Source organism: Cnephaeus nilssonii (genome assembly GCF_951640355.1).
Source record: "Cnephaeus nilssonii genome assembly, chromosome: 11".
NCBI lineage: Eukaryota > Metazoa > Chordata > Mammalia > Chiroptera > Vespertilionidae > Cnephaeus > Cnephaeus nilssonii.
In genome coordinates, this window is record NC_137082.1 from 10,903,357 (window position 1) to 10,922,915 (window position 19,559).

A 19,559-nucleotide genomic window follows, 5' to 3' on the forward strand; every position below is an offset into this window, starting at 1 on the left:
GTCCTGGGGTCCCTTCTCAAGGACAAGGTGAACTCTGACCACCTGCATTTTGGGCAGCAGGGCAAACAGGTCGCCTGGGTCTTTGTCATGACAGGCTGAGGCATGCCTGGTCCCCAGCCTTGCACGGTGGTAATAGCACCTAGAGCCAGATACCCGAGTGTGAACCCTGGCCTCTGCCCCATGACCTTGGGTGAATTATTACACTCCCTGTGCCTGAGATAATATCTGTCCCTGCCACACACGGCTGCTGCCAGAATGAAACCAGTGATATAAGTACGTGCCCTGGACCGGTGCTGGGAACACGAAATCCGTTCTAGAGGTGTCTCCTGTTTTTCTTTCCCACCTCCCGCGTGGTGATCTCCAAAAGAGGCCGCACTCTTTGCCAGGGAAGGCGCTCTGCGGGGTGTGAATTATCCCCGCTCGCCTGAAAATACCGCCTCCCTGGCTCGAACATCAGCTGCATCTGAAATACCTGTTCACCTCATGCCTCGGGGCCACTGCGAGTTGGAAGTAATTCAACTCAAACTGACCCCACGGAGGGGACACCTTCCCTCCAGCGAGAGCCCTGGCCACGTGTCACTGGTTCCGAGAGGGTTCTCCCAAGGGCTGCATTTCTTCCCATAACCACTCCAGTGTGGGTTTTCCAGGCCTGCCTGTTGTGTATAAATACACTTAACTTTTATGGGGTGTGGAGTGCTCTCGGCATAAACCACCCTCCACCCACAGGGGAGAGGAAGGGCTGGGCCTGAAAGGGAGCATGTGTGGAAACAGGGACCCATTCTGGGGCCTGCCTGGTTAGACCCCCACCCCGGGGCATCCACCCCACTGTGTGGTGAGGAAGACAGGACACGGGTCCCGGCTGACGTGCGTTTAAACCAGTAGCTCCCACTTCTCTCCATCTCTCCTCCCCAGTGGTCGGGATGGCTGCTGAGGTCACTCACCCCAATTCCTGAGTCTGTTCTCACCCCCAAGTTCACACTGTGCTGCCCGCAGCTGCCTGGTGACCTATAACGAGGTGACCTCGACGTGTCACAGCCCCGCTTCAGAGCCTCCGGAGGCTCTTAGAGTTAATTGCTTTTAGAATAAGACTCCTGCCCTCGCCCGGCCTCCAGGGCCCGCCTGCTCTGATCCTGCCTTTCAATCTTCACAGAGTTGATCTCAGTGATAAATGGTTACAAGTGTTTCATTTCCATTTTATAGATGAAATACCAGCCACAGCCCTCAGCTCTGGGGTCAAGCAGCTCATTCATTCAGGTCTTCGTGTGGCCAACAAATACTTGTTGAGGGCCTGGTGCGTGCCAGGCTGGTTCCGGGCCCTGGGGACGGGGTGAGCCTTCGGCTCAGAGAAGGGAGTGACCTGCCAAGACCTCAGGGCCAGTAAACTTAGAGCTGAGGCCAGAGCCTGAATTAGAACTGGACTCGGAGTCCCCGGTTGCTGGGTCACTTCCCCACAGCTCTGCCCAACCCTGCAAAGCCTGTGTAGGCCTCATTCCACCAGATGGGCACTCCACGTGGGGAAAGAACCCCGGCAGCCTGGCCCTTGTTGCACATGTGTATATTACTGCAGTGTGTACCCCCGCCCCCCGCCCAGTAATTAAACATGAGCTCCCCACCCCTTCCGTCAGCATCTCTCCAGGCATGGCTCTGAGCGCCTGCATCTGAATCAGAATCACCTGATGTGCTTGTTTAAAATGCAGATGCCTGGGCCTGGACCAGACTTACTAGAGGAGAATTCCTAGGTGGGGGGGGAGTCAAGGACCTACATAGAATCAGCCACATAATAAGCCCAAGGCACAGAGTCAGCCACATCCTGTATAATAAAAGCATAGTATGCAAATTGTCCCCTCAACCAGGAGTTGGACCAGGGGGCGGGGCCAGCCAGGGGACAGGAGGGAGGCCCTGGCCGGCAGCCGGCAGCCACTAAGGACCCTACTAGTGCACAAATTTCGTGCACTGGGCCTCTGGTAATAAATGAAGGATGGGATGAAGCCCAGGCGGAGGACTCACAGTTACACGTCTCCAGTTCAATCTGCACCGTGGTGTCCAGCAGCTTCTTTGTAGCTAATTATGAATATTTTAAAGCCGAAGTTGTCAGAAATATCTAACACAACTAAAGACTTTTTCTTTCTTTTTTTTTTTTCTTTCTTTTTTTAGCTCAACTCAAAACAGAGGCGAAGCTTAGCCTCTCAGTTGTTGCTTTTAGTGTCTAGAACTGGCATGTGTTCCTCAGCCATGTAGTGGGCTAAATGGTGCTACTCCCCCCCCCCCCCCAAAGATATGCCCACAGACCAATTCCTGGAGCCTGTGAACATTGCTTTATGTGGTGAAAGATGTGAGTAATTTAAGGATTTTGAGAGGAGGAGCATCTCCTGAATGATCTGAGTGAGCCCTAAATCTAATGACAAAACCACAGAGTGAGGCAGAGGCAGGTTGAACAGATGGCAGAGGAGAAGGTGATGTGAGGATCGAGACAGAAATTGGAGTGATGCACCTACCAGTCAAGGAATATTGGCAGCCACCAGAACCGGGAAGCGGCAAAGAACAGATTCCGCCCTAGGACCTCCGGATGTGGCCCTGCTGACCCCTCAGTTTTAGACTCCAGCCTCCAGAACTATGAGAGAATCCACTTCTGTTGTGTTAAGCCACCCAGCTTGTAGTCATTTGTTACAATAGCCACAGAAATTAAATACAACCATGAAAATTAGTCCAAATTTTGAGAAGGAAAATTAATTGAATTTGCCCACCCCAGGGCCTTTGCACATGCTGACCTTTCTCTATTGTGCCCAGTTCACCACATGCCCGGCTTCTCACAATTCCTGTCCCGGCTCAAATGTCGTTTCTACACTGAAGACTTCCCTGACCTCAGGCCCCCAGTAGAAGGAGCTGTCAGTCATGCTCTAGCCCCTATTTTAGGGTTTCCTTTTCACTTACCATAGTATAAAATGATCTGTCAATTGGTTTCCTTATTGTCTCCATAAGAGCAGGAACCTGGTCTGTCTTGTTCACAGCTATAGCCCCAGAGACGGTACCTAAGCTGGGAGGGATTAAATAAATATGTGTTCATGCCCTGGCTGGTGTGGCTCAGTTGGTTGGAGCATTGTGCCATGCACCAGAAGGTTTCAGGTTCGATTCCCAGTCAGGGCACTTGCCTGGGTTGTGGGTTTGAGCCCCAGTCCAGGAAAGTGTGAGAGACAATGGATCGCTGTATCACTCTCATGTCAATGTTTTTCTCTCTCTCCCCCTCCCTTCCATTTTCTCTAAAATCCATTTTTAAGTGTTTTTAAATAAATGTGTTCAGTAAAAGGAATTAATTTTATTTGATAATAAAACATAGAGTAATATAAACTGTGTGATAAAACTGAATACTCCAAAGAATTTTTTAGCTACCAAAGGTCTGTCCGCTACATCCCTGCGCCCCTGGCACAGTCGCTCCCTTCTGCCATAAGTTCATTTAGATGGAAAGCTGAGGACTTGACCTCTGCCACATTCTGCTAGTTACAGCTGTGTGCCCTCGGGCTTAGCACCTCCCTCTTTCAGCCTCAGTGGCTTCCTTACTAAAGGGAGAGGTGTGACTTACTTTGGGCAGTGCTAAACCATTTACATGTATGCTCCCCTCTGGTCCTCATGACAATCATACGAAATAGGTACTATGATTGACCCCATTATACAGATGAAGAAACTGAGGCACAACAAGGTTTCAGCACTTGCCAGAGTTGTGTAGCTCGTAAGGTAGAACCCAGACGAGGATGCTTGTACTGCTCAAGATGCTCACAGCCCTCAAGCACAATGGCACACTTACTAGTCTTTCATTAGATAGATGTCAGGAGAAATTGATTTCTTGTTTCCCCTGCTTTTTCAAATATGTAACAAGAGCCTAAATGCTGAAAGTATGAACTGCTGTGCCCTAACTCCAAGGGCAAGTGGAAACGGTGCTGCCCACCGCACTGTGTGAACATACAGGGGAGAATGTTTCCATTGCAATGGCCCTGACATGCTTTGTTCTCCGGCACCTCCTTCTCTCTCCACAGCAGGCAGCTATGCCGATTTTCTACCAGGGAGGAAATCGAGAGCACTTGAATTATTTACTATAAAAATACACTGGGCTGCCAGCTTCCTCTCTGAATTATTTAGCACTGTCATGTACAGTTATGTATGTGCAATGTCGATATGTTGCATTCACGTTAACTTTGCTAAAAGGGACTTCATTTCAGCCCAGCTGGTAAAGCTCAGTGGTTGAGCGTCGACCTATGAACCAGGAGGTCATGGTCCGATTCCAGGTCAGGGCATATGTCCAGGTTGTGTGTCCATGTGGAGTCAGTGCTTGCTAGGGGCCCAGAAGGTTCAGAAACAGTTCCGTCAGGAAACACGGAGGGATTTCTGCCTCCCAGTAAGGATGAGATGACTGGGCCCTCCTTGCAGGGGAAAAAGCCAGACCAACGTGCCCTAGGTTTTAGCTGTCTGTCTGCTGAGACCCTACTGGGCGCCTCACCCAGTCTTTCCCTCAAAATGCAGGACACCAATCCTGCTTTTTTCCCAACACTGCTATAATAGCTGGCAGGTGAAATGCATATGTAAGACAATTGGAGAGTTCATTCAAGCTCCACTATTTCAACCTGGCCATCTCTGGCTTTTTCACCTCTCAGAATGTTCGATTCCACATCTGAAACGGGAGCAATGTGCCTTTCTCCCGGAACTGTGGTGAAGATTCAAGGAGTCTCGTGCAAAATACCTGGCACATGGTCATCCATTTAAACCTGGCACAGCACAGGTACCAATAAGTGTGGGGGACACATGAGACGCATGAATGAAAAGACAGGCAGCTGCTCGTGCCCGATTGGATGAAAAGAAAGGCAGCTGGTGTCTGATTGGACAAAAGGAGGGAGTAGTCCACAATGGTTGAGCCTTGACAATGGTATGGGGGGCACTGAAAACGACCTCCCCCTCCCTTCCTTCTTACAGGTCCTGTGTCCCTCTGCTGAGCTGAGCCCTTTGCCATGCATGTAGGATGCAGAGGTGCCTTTAGTGAGTATTTATTGAGCACCTACTGGTACCAGGCACTGCTCTAAGTTGCGTGAAGATGGCCGTGAATAAAAACCAGACCAATACCAGTACCTATACACTCTAATATGAAGAAAATAGACTTGCTATCCTCCAGGGACTTAGGAAGGGAAACAGGTAAACAAATCATAGCATCAAGTGTCCCGAGTGCTGAGAGAGGGTTTGTGCAGGACACAAAGGAGCAAAAGAGGAGAGATGCTTGAGGCTGGAGGTGGGGCGATGTCAAGAGACGTGTCATAAAGGAGGTTTTGTCTGAGGTGATGGTCAGGACTATAAAATTATCCCCTGCGCTATCCAGAGATGCTGAGGGAAGAGAAGCTGGGATACAAATGGGGAGTTTCAAAGATGGGTCCTTATGCTGCCACAATAGATCAATTTCTATGTTAACTGTAGGAGGTAATAAAAATTTTAATTAAATATCTGCTGGGTTACAGAAGGGCAGCCATCATGAAAAAATAATCTATGTCATTTCCTGTTGAAATGGCCAGTTTCAAAGACGGTCTTGGAAAATAAGTGAGGGAAAGAAGCCCAGTAAAATGTAAGACAGCGTCTTGGCCAGGCCCGAGAGATTCAGCATGGGAAATTTCTTCTCTCTCCAACCCCCTCAGGAAGGTGTCTGTGTTCTTAGATGCCCATGAAAAGAACTTGAAGTCAGTCCATTCATGGAATTCCAGCAATTTCGACAGTTCCGGTGGAGCCGAAGGGAAGGGATTGGTAGGAGTTTAAATGCCTGGGGCAGACATGGGACCCTGAATCAGTCAGGACTCATTTGGTTGCAAATGACGGAAACTCAACTCAAACTGGTGGTCTTCAGGCACAGGTGGATCAGGGTGCTCACAGGGTCTCTGCCCTCCTCTGTGTTGGCTTCATTCTCAGAGGGCATCCCCATGTCCTTGCCAAACAGCCTTGGCAATCCGAGGTGTGCATCAACCGGCTGGGCAACCGCAGCAGAAAGATCATCTCTTTCCTAAGAATTCCCTCAGAAGTCCTGGGATTGGCTCTGATTGGCCTGACGTGGTCAAATGCCAATCCCTAAGTCAAATCTGTGGCCAGGGGAATAAGCATTCTCATTGGCCAGGTCTGGTCACACGTCTACTCTTGGCACCAAGGGTCTGCAGTCAGCCCCTCTTGCGCCACAGGAGCTGAGAGTGGAGAACAGGTAGCTCCCCAAAGTGAAACCAAGGTTCAGTTACCAAAGCAAAGAGGAAGGGAAGCTGGGCGGACCAGAAGCACCGTCACCGGTGCAGGCTCCCGGGAGAGTTACCTCAAGGACGGAATCTAACTCGGCAACTGAGCCTCGGATTTGAAAGGAAGGAGTGATTCTTGGTGCTGGGTGAGGCCCAGGACGGCATGCCACCTCAGCCAGGTGACCTTGACCATGTGTGCTCATCCTGATGAGGAACAGACTGTGGGTGTAATGAGAGCCATCTCACCGAGCACAGGGCCATGGTGAGGTCCCAGCAGCCCACGGTAGCGAGCTCCCACTGGAGCATATGCAAAGGGCAGGAGCCATCCCCCCTTAGCTGCTGACCTGACCAGTGATCATGAGAACAGAAAACTCTGGTGACTGGGGTGACCAAAGGGACCCGCTCCCCAACATGGGCGGGACCAGCAGGGTTTAGAAGCAAGCAGCAGAGGAGGCACCAAAAACTATGGCCGAGGAAGCCACAGCATCTGGGACCAATGTGTGTGCACATGTGGAGCTCAGCATACAATCAAGAGAGCTTGAGGATCCAGCAAATTCAGGCAGGAGGGACCGTGATAACGGTGTCTATCTCGTCCCAGATGCCACACGGAGCATCCTCCAAGCATCGTTTCTGTGAAACCTCACAGCAGCCCCATGATCCTTCGTTTACAGATGAGGAAACTGAGGTCCAAAGAGATGAATTCAACCACCCAGGAGGGACAGCGCTGGGATGTGAGCCGAGTCTTCCTGACCACCCAGGCTCTGCTCTTGCTTCATCGTGTCATCCCCTCCCCAGGTGAACGCTCTGCACACATCCTGGCTGCACCTGTGTTGAGCTGCTGACCTGCGCCAAGATCCCCGTAAGTCTCTCCCAGCCTTTCCTCGCCCATAATCAAGGGCGATAGCATCCTGGCCAGCCCACAGGACTCCACGTGGCAGTGCAACGTGGACGAGTTTGAAACCTAAAGTGTCACGCAGGTGTAAATAATCATAATAATATCCTGCACAGAGGAGGCCAATTAATGAATTAAACCCTTGGGAGGGAGGAGATGGTTTGTGTTGACACCACCACACTTCCTCAGCCAGAATCGTGCCATCTGCTTGCAAATATTGTGATGTGGGAGGGAAGAAGCAATCTTTACCCAATTGTCTTCCTTCTAAAGATGCACTGAAGTGCAATTAATTCTCTAACTATTCCATAATATTCTCTTAATTAGTGGTAAAAATAGGCATTTCCTCCTGATGCCTCTGCTATTGTATAGGAAACTCAGCTTCCCCATTCATAACATGCTAATATACAAGTAAGTAAAAGCTTTGGGATTCCATTTAATGACTGCATTGGGTATGTTGAGGGTAATTGCATCTCCTACCCACTCTTCTGGAGCTTCTGGGCAGAATCAAGGGGACAAATAGCCTAAGAGGGACAAGAGGAGCCCTCACTCCCTGCTCAAGGTGGTGACTCCTTCCAGGCACGTCTCCTTGAGGCTCTGAGGGGGTATAAGCTTGGGAGCTGGCCCGTCCCTTCTGTAAAGGGAAACATTCTCGTGGCATGGCGTGAGCATGTGCCCAGTCCTGCGCTCTTGGACTTGAAGCTTCACTCTCCGACTCCCCACACCCACCCTACACACTGGAGATAATCCCAGCTCGGAACTTCTCAGCCTCAGCTCCACCGACATCCCGGGCTGGATCACTTGGATGCCCTGTGCATCGTGAGGTGTTTACCAGCACCCCAGCCTCTACCCACTACAAGCCAGCAGCACCCACCCCCAGCCATAACCACCAGAAATCTCCCCAAACATCACCAAATGTCTTCTGGGGTGGGGGGGCAAGGCACAAAATCCCCCCCGGTTGCAAACCACTGACCTAGCATAAAAAGAATAGAAACAATTTAAAAACTCTATTCATAGAGAATCAGTTCAATGAATCGTGGCCCATCCATCCAGTGAACTTTAAGCAGCAGGTAAAAAGTCAGTCCTAAGTGCACCGATGCAGAACAATCTCCGAGCAAAAAAGTCAGGGCGCAGAACAGTGTGTATAGCAAGCTGGCTTTTGTGACCCCCTTATTTGCATACTTGCTTATCTATATATATAAAAGGCTAATATACTAAGTGTCCTTCCCACTGTCTGACCGGTCACTATGATGCACACTGACCACCAGGGGGCAGACACTCAACGCAGGAGCTGCTGTGATGAGAAACGGCACCACGGACTTGGCGCTGACAAAGCAACACTCAGCTTCCCCCAAGTGGGACACAGGCCCCACCACCACCCCAGAGCCACAGCCCACCAAATTGCAGCTAACACTGCCATGGCGCAAAATGCGGCCCACAGCCCAGCCCAGCCCGCTGTGGGCGCCGGGTAATGATGTCATGTTTTTGTTGACATTCTGAAGCCGAAATTGTTGACAGACTATATCTGAAGACCAACTATTGCCACAACATACCCCTGAAGCTGAAAGAACGTGACATCGTTGACAGAATATGTGTGAAGAACAGTCACTGACAAGTACTACCAATACTGATAGGATCTGCCTTCATAGCGAAAATGAGGTAAATGAGGATGCAGTTATCGAACACAGTTGTGGTGGAATGACTGTTACATGTCAATCTTGCCTATCCCTAAATTTCTCCGATGAAAACCCATCTGATGGAAAATTTACTCGATGTTGTAGCAAAGGCAAAGTTTGTCCAAATGATATAAATTTTCCAGACTACCCAGCATATTTTTAAAAATTAATGATAAAGATTCTGACAGTAAAAACTTCATGGAAAATATTCATTGTTATATCATGTTGTTATTGTTTATTGATTAATCAATTTACATATTATTTTCATGTACACTTTACTAATTTCCTTTCATCTCTGACACTTCTATTATAGAGAAGGGTGAGTAGTGATATTAAAATATTTCTTCTAATTAATTTCCTTTCAATGTGCAGGAATTCATGCACCGGGCCACTAGTCTGTGTATAGATGTCAGAAGAGGGGCACGAGAAGATGTGCTGGCCACCTGCTGGGAGGTGAATGACCAGCAGGACACAGACATGGGAAGGAGACACCCCCCCACCCCCATTTACATTTTGGTATAAATCTTGTGCCCTGGGCATGTATTACTTATAAAGATGAAATATAATTTCAAAAACAAACGCCTCGCACATTTCTGGCTTGGAACAGTCTCAGTAAACTCTATTTTCCTCCTTCCTGCCCCCTGTCAAAGTTCCTCTCAGGGAGGCCAGGACAGGGCATGCCTTTACCTGTCCCCCTCTGTCTCCTGGGACGTTATCAACAGGTCACATCTGGAGAGCGGCGGGCACGGTCTGCGGGCTGACTCCCGTGCAGGGGAGGCCGGGCCGGGCCGGGCCGCTTGTGGGTCTTCACAGGGAGAAACGGGGCTTGGAGGCTGGGCGCTGCCAGGTCCCGATTCTGAGCCAAAGTCCCGTGACACTTCGCAGCCAAACGCTGGACCATGAGATGGAGATACACACGTGAGCCTCTGGGGGCCGGGGAGGCCGGAATCATTGCTTTAGAGAAATCATTGAAAGGAGACTCCAAACAGTGAGCTCCTCTGAGCCAGCAAAAAACACGGCTTGCCTGAAAAGAAATTTGATTTGCTTCACTCTGTAGGAAAGTGTCTCCCAGATGACAGACATTTAAGTCCTGCCTCGTTGATGGGTGGGATTGTGGGTAAGGAACACAGTGTGAAAGTCTTTACGTCTCTGGTACCAAGTCTCCTCGTTTATCAGCTAACACAGGAATAGGGCCAGGCTGGTATTTTCCAGTGTATTTGGCACAACTCTGAGAAAACGATGAGGTGTTAAGAGGCAAGGCCTCCTGGTAAAAGAAGCTTAGAAAAACTGGGTTAAAGAACGTTGGGCCCGTTTCTTTATTGCAGGACGTCTCAGAGCCTTTGTTGAGGACAGAATACATTTTTTTGAAAAACTTATTTGTGGGTTTTTTCCTTCCGACATTCTGTAGATCCTCTCCCTGTGCTTCCTGGCCGTGGTACTGCAGGATGGAAAGGAAGGCAGCCTCAGGGGTGTTCACCTGGCCCCCTGCACGCCAGGTGAACCAGCCTGGGACGCGGATGTCCTCCAGCAGCAAAGAAAGGGCGATGGCTTCAAAGGCGTTGCGAACTGAATATTCGTGTCCTTCCAAACGTTATGCTAAATGCTAACCCCCAATGTGATGGTGTCGGAGGTGATGCCTTTGGGAGGTGGTAAGTTCGTGGTGATAAATGGAATCAGTGTCCTTATAAAAGGGGGCCCAGAGCCCTCTAGCCCCTCTAGCCACGTGAGGCTACCGCGAGAAGACAGACACGCCTGGACTCGGAAGCAGCCCCTCACCAGACGCTGAGTCGGCTGCACTTGATCTTGGACTTCCGGCCTCCAGGCCTGTGAGAAATGAATGTCTGGCTTAAGCCCCTTGGTGGATAGCACATTTGTTACAGTGTCCTGAACGGACTAAAGAGGCAAGGAGAGAGATGAAAGAGCCTACAAACCAGGAACCGAAGATATCGAAGGTTCCAGTGCCCAGCAAAGTAGGAGTCCCCCCCCAAGGACCGGCAGGACCAGGAGAAGGAGGACCCCTGGCAGAGTTCCCTCCCCAGAGGCAGCGAGCTTCCAGACAAAGGGTGGGAGCTCTCGGACGATGCTGGTCATTAACCGGGGGTGCCCCCCACACCATTGCGCGATGCTGCCTTCTTTTGAGTTGTGCAAAGGAGAGAGAGACACTGAGCAGACGCACTTTGTTAATTTAGCTGAGAAAACCAAGCCCCTTCTTGGAAAGTCTGAGTTGCCTCCCTTTCCCAAGTCAAAAAGGGGGACACTCTGGAGGCTCTGGAACCCGAATTCTGACTCCCAGCTTCTTCTTAGATGGTCCACAGTGGGGGCTCACCTCTGAGGCAAGCCCTCTGTCAGACCTTCCAGGGCCCAGGGGGACAGTCCCTGGTTGATTACCCCCCGCCACCCCACCCCACCCCACCCCCACTCCCGCCACTTGTCGGCTGGTCATTGTTTTAGTTTTTAACTGAGCTTCCACCTGAGCGGTGTAGGATCGTGGTTGTTACCACAAAGTCTATTTTGTGGAGAGAGGAAAGCAGAAAGGGGGTCCTGCGCATTCAATCTGGGGGCATCTAACCATGGAGGACTTTGTGTGTAGTTCTGCTCAGCAAGTTATAACAGTGTTGGAGTTTTGAAAAATAAATACCACCCTCAGGAAGCAGCTGTAGGGCACAAAGAACATTCAACAAAATGTGGAGTCAAGCAGCCTGGGTTCCAACCTGGTTTTTTCCACTTAGGAGTCCTGTGATGAAGCTGAACCAGCTTTGCTGACATCATCATAGAGTTGGATATTGGTGATGAGAAGAGAGATTATCGTAATAATGACCATCACTTAAGAGAGTGCTTCGGAGACACTGTTCTAGTTGCCTTACATGTGTTAACTCATTTGCAACAGCTGCGGTAGGTACATACCATTACGGTCCCCATTTTTCAGATGGGGAAATGGGAGCACAGAGAGGTGAAGTAGCTTGCCTAAGGCTGCACAGCTGACAAGCAGCAGAGCTAAGGTTCCAGCCCTCCAGCCCAACCTTATCTCCACTCCACACTCCAGCACTTTGCAAGGATTCGGATGACCAGGTGTTGCTGTCATCGTACACAGGAAGGTTATGGAACCTGTCCGGCTTCAGAGACCACCGGCTTCTGAGCCAAGGACAACACGGAAGGCAGCTCCTCCGTGAATAACATTCTCCCTCCCCTTCCGCAGCTCACCCAGGTCCCCACAGAGGCCCACACGATGGAGCCATCCACCCCCAATCCTCGGGGTCTCCCCTCATGAGGCGCAAGCCCCCTTGGCCCATGACCTGTAATCGAGAGCGAAGGCATCCATTCATCCCGCTGGCAGGAAAACCATTTAAGCATTTTGCTATTTCATTTCTGCCAAGCCATCGGGGTGTTGCAAAGAACAATTTTTTTCTTCTTTTGCATTTAATAATATGTAATTACCTTTCTTCAATCATCCTGGTGGGATGTGTGCTTTTCAATCTAACGCTGGGGCTTTTTAAAAATGGGGGTGGGGAATGGGTGAGCCGCGTTTTCCATGCCCAGAAATACCACCTTTTGTGGTCCCCGGAGGGGGAGTGAGCAGATGGATATGTGTTTGTGTTCCTGATTGCTGTTCCTTGTTAAAAGACCGATGAATAAAAAGCGCCAGGCAGGGGTGGGGTAAGGAGGAGAAAGACCAAGCCGGGTACTGCCTGCCGCCGGCCCTCTCCGAAGCCCCCGGCCTGATGAAGAAGCAGCCTCAGGCACCTTAATTAATCCGCCCGGTGGACACGGGCATTCGATGCCAAAACTCAAGGGCTCCAGCTGCTCTCGACCAGCGTGTTCATCGCTATGCAGGCCTTCACTCTGAAGTGATGGACGTGTGCAGAACCCACAGGAAGAGGGACGCACACAAAACCAATGTTCCCCCTGGTCTTGGAGCTGCGGTTCTGACGGGGCCGGCCGGAGCTGAATCTCGATTGAAAGATGATTTTTTAAAAAAGGGGGCCCTGGGGGAGATTTGTAAGGATATAAGATATAAAATAACGAGATGACTGATACAGAAACCTGTGTAGGAGGAACATAACGATGGTGGTGAGCGTGAGGAAATGTACCTACTACATTCTACTTTATTTAATTTCCTTTCCAACAACCCGGAGAGCTAGGTCCCATTAGTGCCTCCTTGGACCAATGAGGAAAGTGAGGCACGGACAGGCCCATTACTCGCCCAGGTCACTCCATTAGGAAATGGCAGGGTCTCACCCAAGGACTCTGGCTCCAGAGCCCGGGGTTCAGGAGCGACCAGAGCAGGAGTTCGGTCTGTGGCCAAGCGTAGGCTTCGGAGCCGGACCGGCCTGGGTGCCAGGGCCAGCCCCGTGGCTCACCTGGCCTCCACAGAACCACAGCGCTTTCGGCTTTGCGGACCTGCTGGAGCTGGTCTGGTCATGCCCCTTGTTTTCATGGTACAGAAGCTTGGGAGCCTAACGAAGCGCCTCCCTGAGCTCACACAGCTGGACCTTCGGTGTCCCGCTCTGGACTGAACTAGGTCGTCATCGTCATCCCACGGGGGGATGATGGAGGAGACCATCCCCCCTCCCCCTCCCACCCCCAACTCCGGTGCAACCTCCCCCCCCCCGCCCCCAGCCTGTGGTTCTACAGCCTGACTGCCCCGGGCCTGGCAGAGGTCTTGAACATCGCAGCAACCGATGAGGCCCGAGGAATCGGCAACTACCTGGCATCTCCCACAGACCCTCCCCGGCCAAACCCAGGGGCCCCTCCTTGGAAGGACACCCCCTGCACGTGGGTGAACTGCGAAGGCTCCCTCCCTGCGGTTCTCCGTTAGATCGATGCCGTCAAAGAAGGCTACTTCTAAATCCTTCAAAGTTTGATCTTTTAATTAAAAAATTGAAAAACTTACTCTTTGCCTCCTCGGGAGCTAGTTGTACACAGAGTATGTTTTAGGAGGTCTAACTTTATAATGATGGCTGATGCTAACAAGTGCTCATGTCAAACTGGGATTTTTCTAAGGGCTAAATAAATATATCTTAACCATCACAGCACCCCCATAGCGAAGACTAACTCCTTCTTCCCACCCCACCCTCATTTTGCAGCTGTGGGAACTAAAGCACAGATAGGCTAAGTCACGTGCCTGAGGTCCAACAGCTAGCGAGCTGCAGAGCCGGGATTTGAACCCAGGCAGCCTGGCTCCAGAGTCCAGGTGTGTGACCACTACACTGCACTGTCTCTCAGAGCCACAGATAATGTATGTCTTGAGAAACAGCCACCAGCAATATCATTCATCAGAGCCTACATCCCTGCCATAGCCACCACACTCCATGCCCGCTTCCTACCAAACTGATTTCTTTGTCCTCTTGGTTTTCGTTATTTTATTTGTTTTCTAGGAGGAAAAAAAACACACACAAAACGATCCTGAATGAAGCCAAGTCTAGTTGCAAATGAGACTGACTTGTCCACAACTGAAAGCGTATAATTAGAAAATGTTCATCCCTGGGTGGATTTCCACCCCCCACCCCCATCCCCCGTCCAACCAAAAATACACTAACATTTGCAAAAGAGAATTCATCTTTACCTAAAACTATAATTAAGCGGCTGCTGATGGTTACCTTGGTGACATTTTTTTAAAATCCCCCACTAAAGCTTCCCACACTGGATAATACAAACTCAGCAGCCAAGTAAGTCAACAGGTTGTCCAGGAAACTGTTTCCTTGACAACCAGGAAGATGGAGGGGGCCGAAGAGTTGGGGAAATATCAGAGCACCAACGCTACATTAAAGAAGAACAAGTCCCTCTGGCATGGCTGAGCAGCTTCCCCAACTTGCACCAAGCAGAAGAGCGGGGGACAAAAATGACTTTTCGTTATATGAAGAAGGCAGCTGGGGGGGAATGTCAAAACCTAAATCATCCCCTTAGTCACTCACCTTCTGGGTGAGCTCCAATTTGAGAGCATGAACATGGAAGACTAGGCTGCAGACACTTTTGACTTAGCAAAAAAAGCCCCATTCATTCCCTCACCCAGTGAATTGTGCACTGAGTCCCCACGGCGAGCCAGCACTGTCTGTCTCCTGGCTCGAGTCTGGCGTGGCTCTCCAGGCTTTGGAACCTTGGCCAGGTGGGCCAGGAAGCCTGGGGATGACAAATGAAATGGAGGAGCCCATTTTTTGAAGTGTTGATGCCTGGATTTCTCCCTGTGTATGCATCTTCTTGTCCCCCGTCCTGTGGCCAGTTCTGTGCTTGCTTGTCTGGGCTGGGGGAGAGGCGAGAGGGAGTATTGGCAGGAAGGTGAGAGCAGGAGTGGTCTGCAAAATAGTCTCACCACTGGCTTTGCTTTTAAAGGACCTATAGCTTGTGGATGGGATTTAGCCAGGTTACCTGGAAAACCAGGAGAGGTCTCAAAAGAGAGGAGAGGGAGGGATGACCCCAGGGATGAAGATTCCTTGGGACTCTGGGCCTTCCAGCAGGACTCTGGCCTTGGCCGTGCTCAGGTGGGTGGGGGGCGTCATACCTTCGGACGGGCCTGGTCCCGGGGTCTCAGTCTGACCAAGAGTAGGCGGGAAGGATGCAGCAGACCTGGGTTTGGCTGGGACAAAATGTGTCTCCAAAGTGACCAAAGGTGGACAGATGACCACAGGGCCTAGCCTGGGTCTGGACCCCTAACCTCTCTCCACCCTGACAGGGCAGGGTGCAAGGAGCCCCGAGAACGAGTGAGGCGGGCTTGAAATAGACTCAAAGAAAAGTTCTATTTCTTGTCCTCCCAAGTGCGGGGACAGAGAGCCATACTTGCCAAGTATAATTTTAAGCACTGCATCCTCCAAACTCCTTGAGGAAGCCCTTCGGCTGAATTCTGCAGAGAAAAGAAGGGAGGGGGGGGCGCCGTCCGAGGCTGCTGGACCTGGAAATCCCCAATCTATTTTCCCTGCCACAAAACTCCTTCTCCTCTGGCCGGCTCCGCCGGTGCTGCCTTGCACCTTGTCCAAACATGCATTTCATCAATCAAATTACTCTCTGATGGTGAGTGAGAATGCCGTAATGCTGTCCTCCTCATTCTCACGGTGGACAGCAAATTCAGGAGAATCCTCTCTTCATAGCCCAGCTGACTGTGACAAGGAGACAAGTTGATTGGCATCTGTGTGTCTTTAGCCAATGCAGGCAGTAATCAGAATAACTTGGATCTGCATTGCACTCTCACAGCAGGCAGCTTCTTTGCTCTTTACAACTAATTTTGTGCAGGAGAGGCCCATTCTACAGAGGAGAAAACCAAGGCACGGCGAAGGTAAAGACTGGCCCAGGGTGCCCACGGCCAATTCAGTGGTGGTGCCAAGAACCGAGAGGCAAGGTCTTCTGACCCCAACTCCGCCCATCTTTCTCCCTTGTGCTCGGACCTCGCCTTTTCTCTGTGTGGGTTTCTCTCCGGTATTCTTATTTCTCCTTTCCCTACTGTTTTCCTGGGTGTTTCCCCCCCCCCCCCCTCAGTCACTCCAGTGGTTCTCAACTGTGGGGGACTCCACACAGGGGATGCTTAGCAATACCTGAAGATATTGTTGGTTGTCGAAATTATTATCCTGCCCCAAATGTCAATGAGAAACCCGGCCCGCCCAGGAGGGTAAAAAGCGTGTGTCCATGTAAAGCACAGACCAGTGTGGCCGTGGCGGGAGCTACTGTTATTTTTGTTAACGATGCGGTTGACAACACTATTGCAGTTGGGATCCGGGCAATGTACAATAAAAGGAAAGAAGAAAAGGCACTGTGCACTCACTCCCGCTCGGTTCTGAAGTTTATTCATTTAATAAGAATTCATCGACTCCCTTCCTGCGGCCCACAGATGAGAGGAATGTCCTGTTTCGTGGACAAGGTCAAGCACTGGCCTTTTTGTCTAAATGTGCCACCCAGGAAGCCACACTCAGCCCGCCGGGGATAAGGGGCCCAGAGGCCTTTTGTGAGTCTTGAGTTGGCCCCACCACTGGGTCTCTGTCTCATGGCAGGATCGATGGAAACGTTGCTGAAATTCTTACATCTCAAATGCCAACAGGATTCACTGAAGAGGGGCGGGGGGGGGGGGGGGGGGCATCCAGGAAACACAAATACACCCACAAGCATGGCTTACAAATCGAAGACTCTCGGGCCTCCAAAACAACCGATGATGAATTATTTTCTCTGTCACTGTTTTTTTCCTGCACACCCACAGTTGGGGAAGAAAGAAAAACTCTGGAAGGTGAGGGAGCTGAACGTGATTTGCATACGTAACAGCCGGAGGGAGGTGAACGGAGCAGAACCGGAGAGGTTATCCTGTGAGAAGACTGCTATGGAGAAGGGAGGGGGAACTGTTCAGCTTCGGAAACACGGGAGCTAAAAATACCCCTGCCACATGTCACTTACAAACGCAAGGGCTGTTCAGACAATACTATGATCAGACTGCATTTGATACATGTTTTCCCCCAGCGATTCAACACAGCCTGATTTTAAGTACCAAACAGCTGCCTCCAGGTTTGTCTGGAAAAACCACTATTTAATTTTCTTTTTTTTTGATTGGCACACCAGGGGTTCCCAATCACAGCTCCTTCCATCCCCTGAGCCTGGAATTAGATGAAATTCAGCTACCGGAAGGGGCAGCTGAAAGGAGGCGTGGGGGTAAGGGAGGGGAGCGAGGCTTTAACACAAGCGGCTTCTAACCACAGAGGAAGAGGTACCACTCTCCTGCTTTCTTCCAAAATCAAGAAAGATGGAGGATGGGAGGAACAAGGCAATAACATGAGAACAGCCTGTGGCCCTGTAAATAATTAAATGTTCCCTCCTCACATTGGGAGGGAGGGAAGAATAAATAGCTCGATAGAATCAGGTGAAGCTTTCTGGGACCTGGACAAAGTGTTCAATGAATGTGAGCAAAACACTCCTGCTGAAGTCTCCCCGGTACCCGGGCCGGCTGGCGGAGCGGAGGCTGGTTTCCGTGGGAGCGAGATAGGCCGGTGTCTCTGGGTTTCTTTGGGGAGAAGAAGGAGCATCCTTCTTTTTAGGGTGATGGAAATGTTCTAAAATTGGGTCATGGTGATGGTGGCCCAACTCTATGACCATATTAAAAATGCACACTTTAAAAGGTGAATTTTATGTATGCCAATAAAATTTCAATAAGGCCTCTATAAAAAAAGAAAAATCGGGAAATTAAATGAAAGGGCTTTCTTTTTCCTTTCAAAAGGGGAGGGGGGAGGTTTAGACCCAAGGGCTCTGGATTCGAATCCTGCCTCTCCTTACCTGTAGCTGTGGGTTTTATTCAGCCTCCCTGAACTTCACTCGTCCCATCTATAAGATGGGAATATTCCAAGTGTCCTTCCCTCCTAGGGCTGCTGTGGGGACTACAGGCGATGCTGCTTGTAAGGAGCCTGACCCAGCGAAGTGCTCTGAGCTCTGGGGGAGGAGATGAATGATTTCTAAGAGGCTGGACGCTTAGGCTGGGCCTGGCAGGAAGTGGGGTGAGCCAACTCTCAGCCAACAGGACTGGGTGACCCCGCTGTGAAAGGGACAGGCCGTTGCACCATCCGCTGACCAGGAGATGCAGCACAGCTAGCAATCGCTGGCATGTACTGAGCACATACTATATGGGAAACATCTCATATGCGTTATCTCATTTCATCTTTGTGTCAATCCTGGGAAGCAGGTACTATTATATCCCCACTTTACAGATAAGGAAATAAAAGTGACAAAATCCCAGAGAGAGTAAGAGACAGAGCTGGGGCAAACCCAGCAGTCTGGGACCTGACATGGGCCAGGGTGAACTCGGGCAGGCTCTTACGAGTTTGAGAAAGTAAATGGTTAAATATCCAGGAATTCTGATTATTAACTACGCAGGCATTTTACGCATCGGCGATTAAGTCATTGGTGGCAACCACGGTAGAAATCAGCCATGAGGCATTTACACCAAGGAAATCCGTAATTGTTACAAAGCTGGACTCTGCCCCACCCTCTCACCTCACCCCTGTCCACAGGCAGTTTGCCGGCACATCATTCACTGCCAAACTAGGAGGGTACATTGAGACCTCTTCCTACACGTGAAGATAAGAAACCCTTACATTGTCATGGCACTTTAGTACTCACAATATGCTTTTAAAGCCATCAAAATCAACCAAACAGAGCTGTAAAATGAGAACTGTGATTGGCTTTGATGATGATGAAAACAGGCTCTAAAAGATGATGAACCCCAGGGCCTGAGGGGACCACAGGCCCTTCTGAGTTCCAGCCAGGCCCTTTTATTCTCAAAGGCAGCAGCCCCTGGATGAGGTGGCAGGTAGGGCCTCCTTAAAGCTACCCAGCCTCGCCATGGCAACGGGCAGTCGGTGTCTCCAAGGATGTCACAGATTTTATTCCACAGGCCCCGTAGCTTCCCTGAGGAGTGAGCAAAAGCTTTTCACAGTTTCCACATGGAGACGGTCTGGAGGTGGAATTTAAGTGGGTGTGGATCTTGGAATAAGTGAAACTTAGAAGTCTGACAGAGCCTGGTACTTTGCATAAGAGAAAGACGATGAGTATTTTATGAATGAATGAGTGAATGAATGAATGAATGAATGAGTGAATGAGTGGTCGAGTGAGTAAATGAAATAGTCCCACTATGGTTGTGGGGTCGAACCCTGGAGTCAAAATAAGACCACCGGAGGCTGCTAATTGATTTAAAAAGCAGGCAAGGCTTTATGGAGCTGGCCAGCGACGGCCACGAGGGCACCACACGCAGGTGGAGTCCACACTCAGGACCGCGCCGTTCCAGGGGTAGGC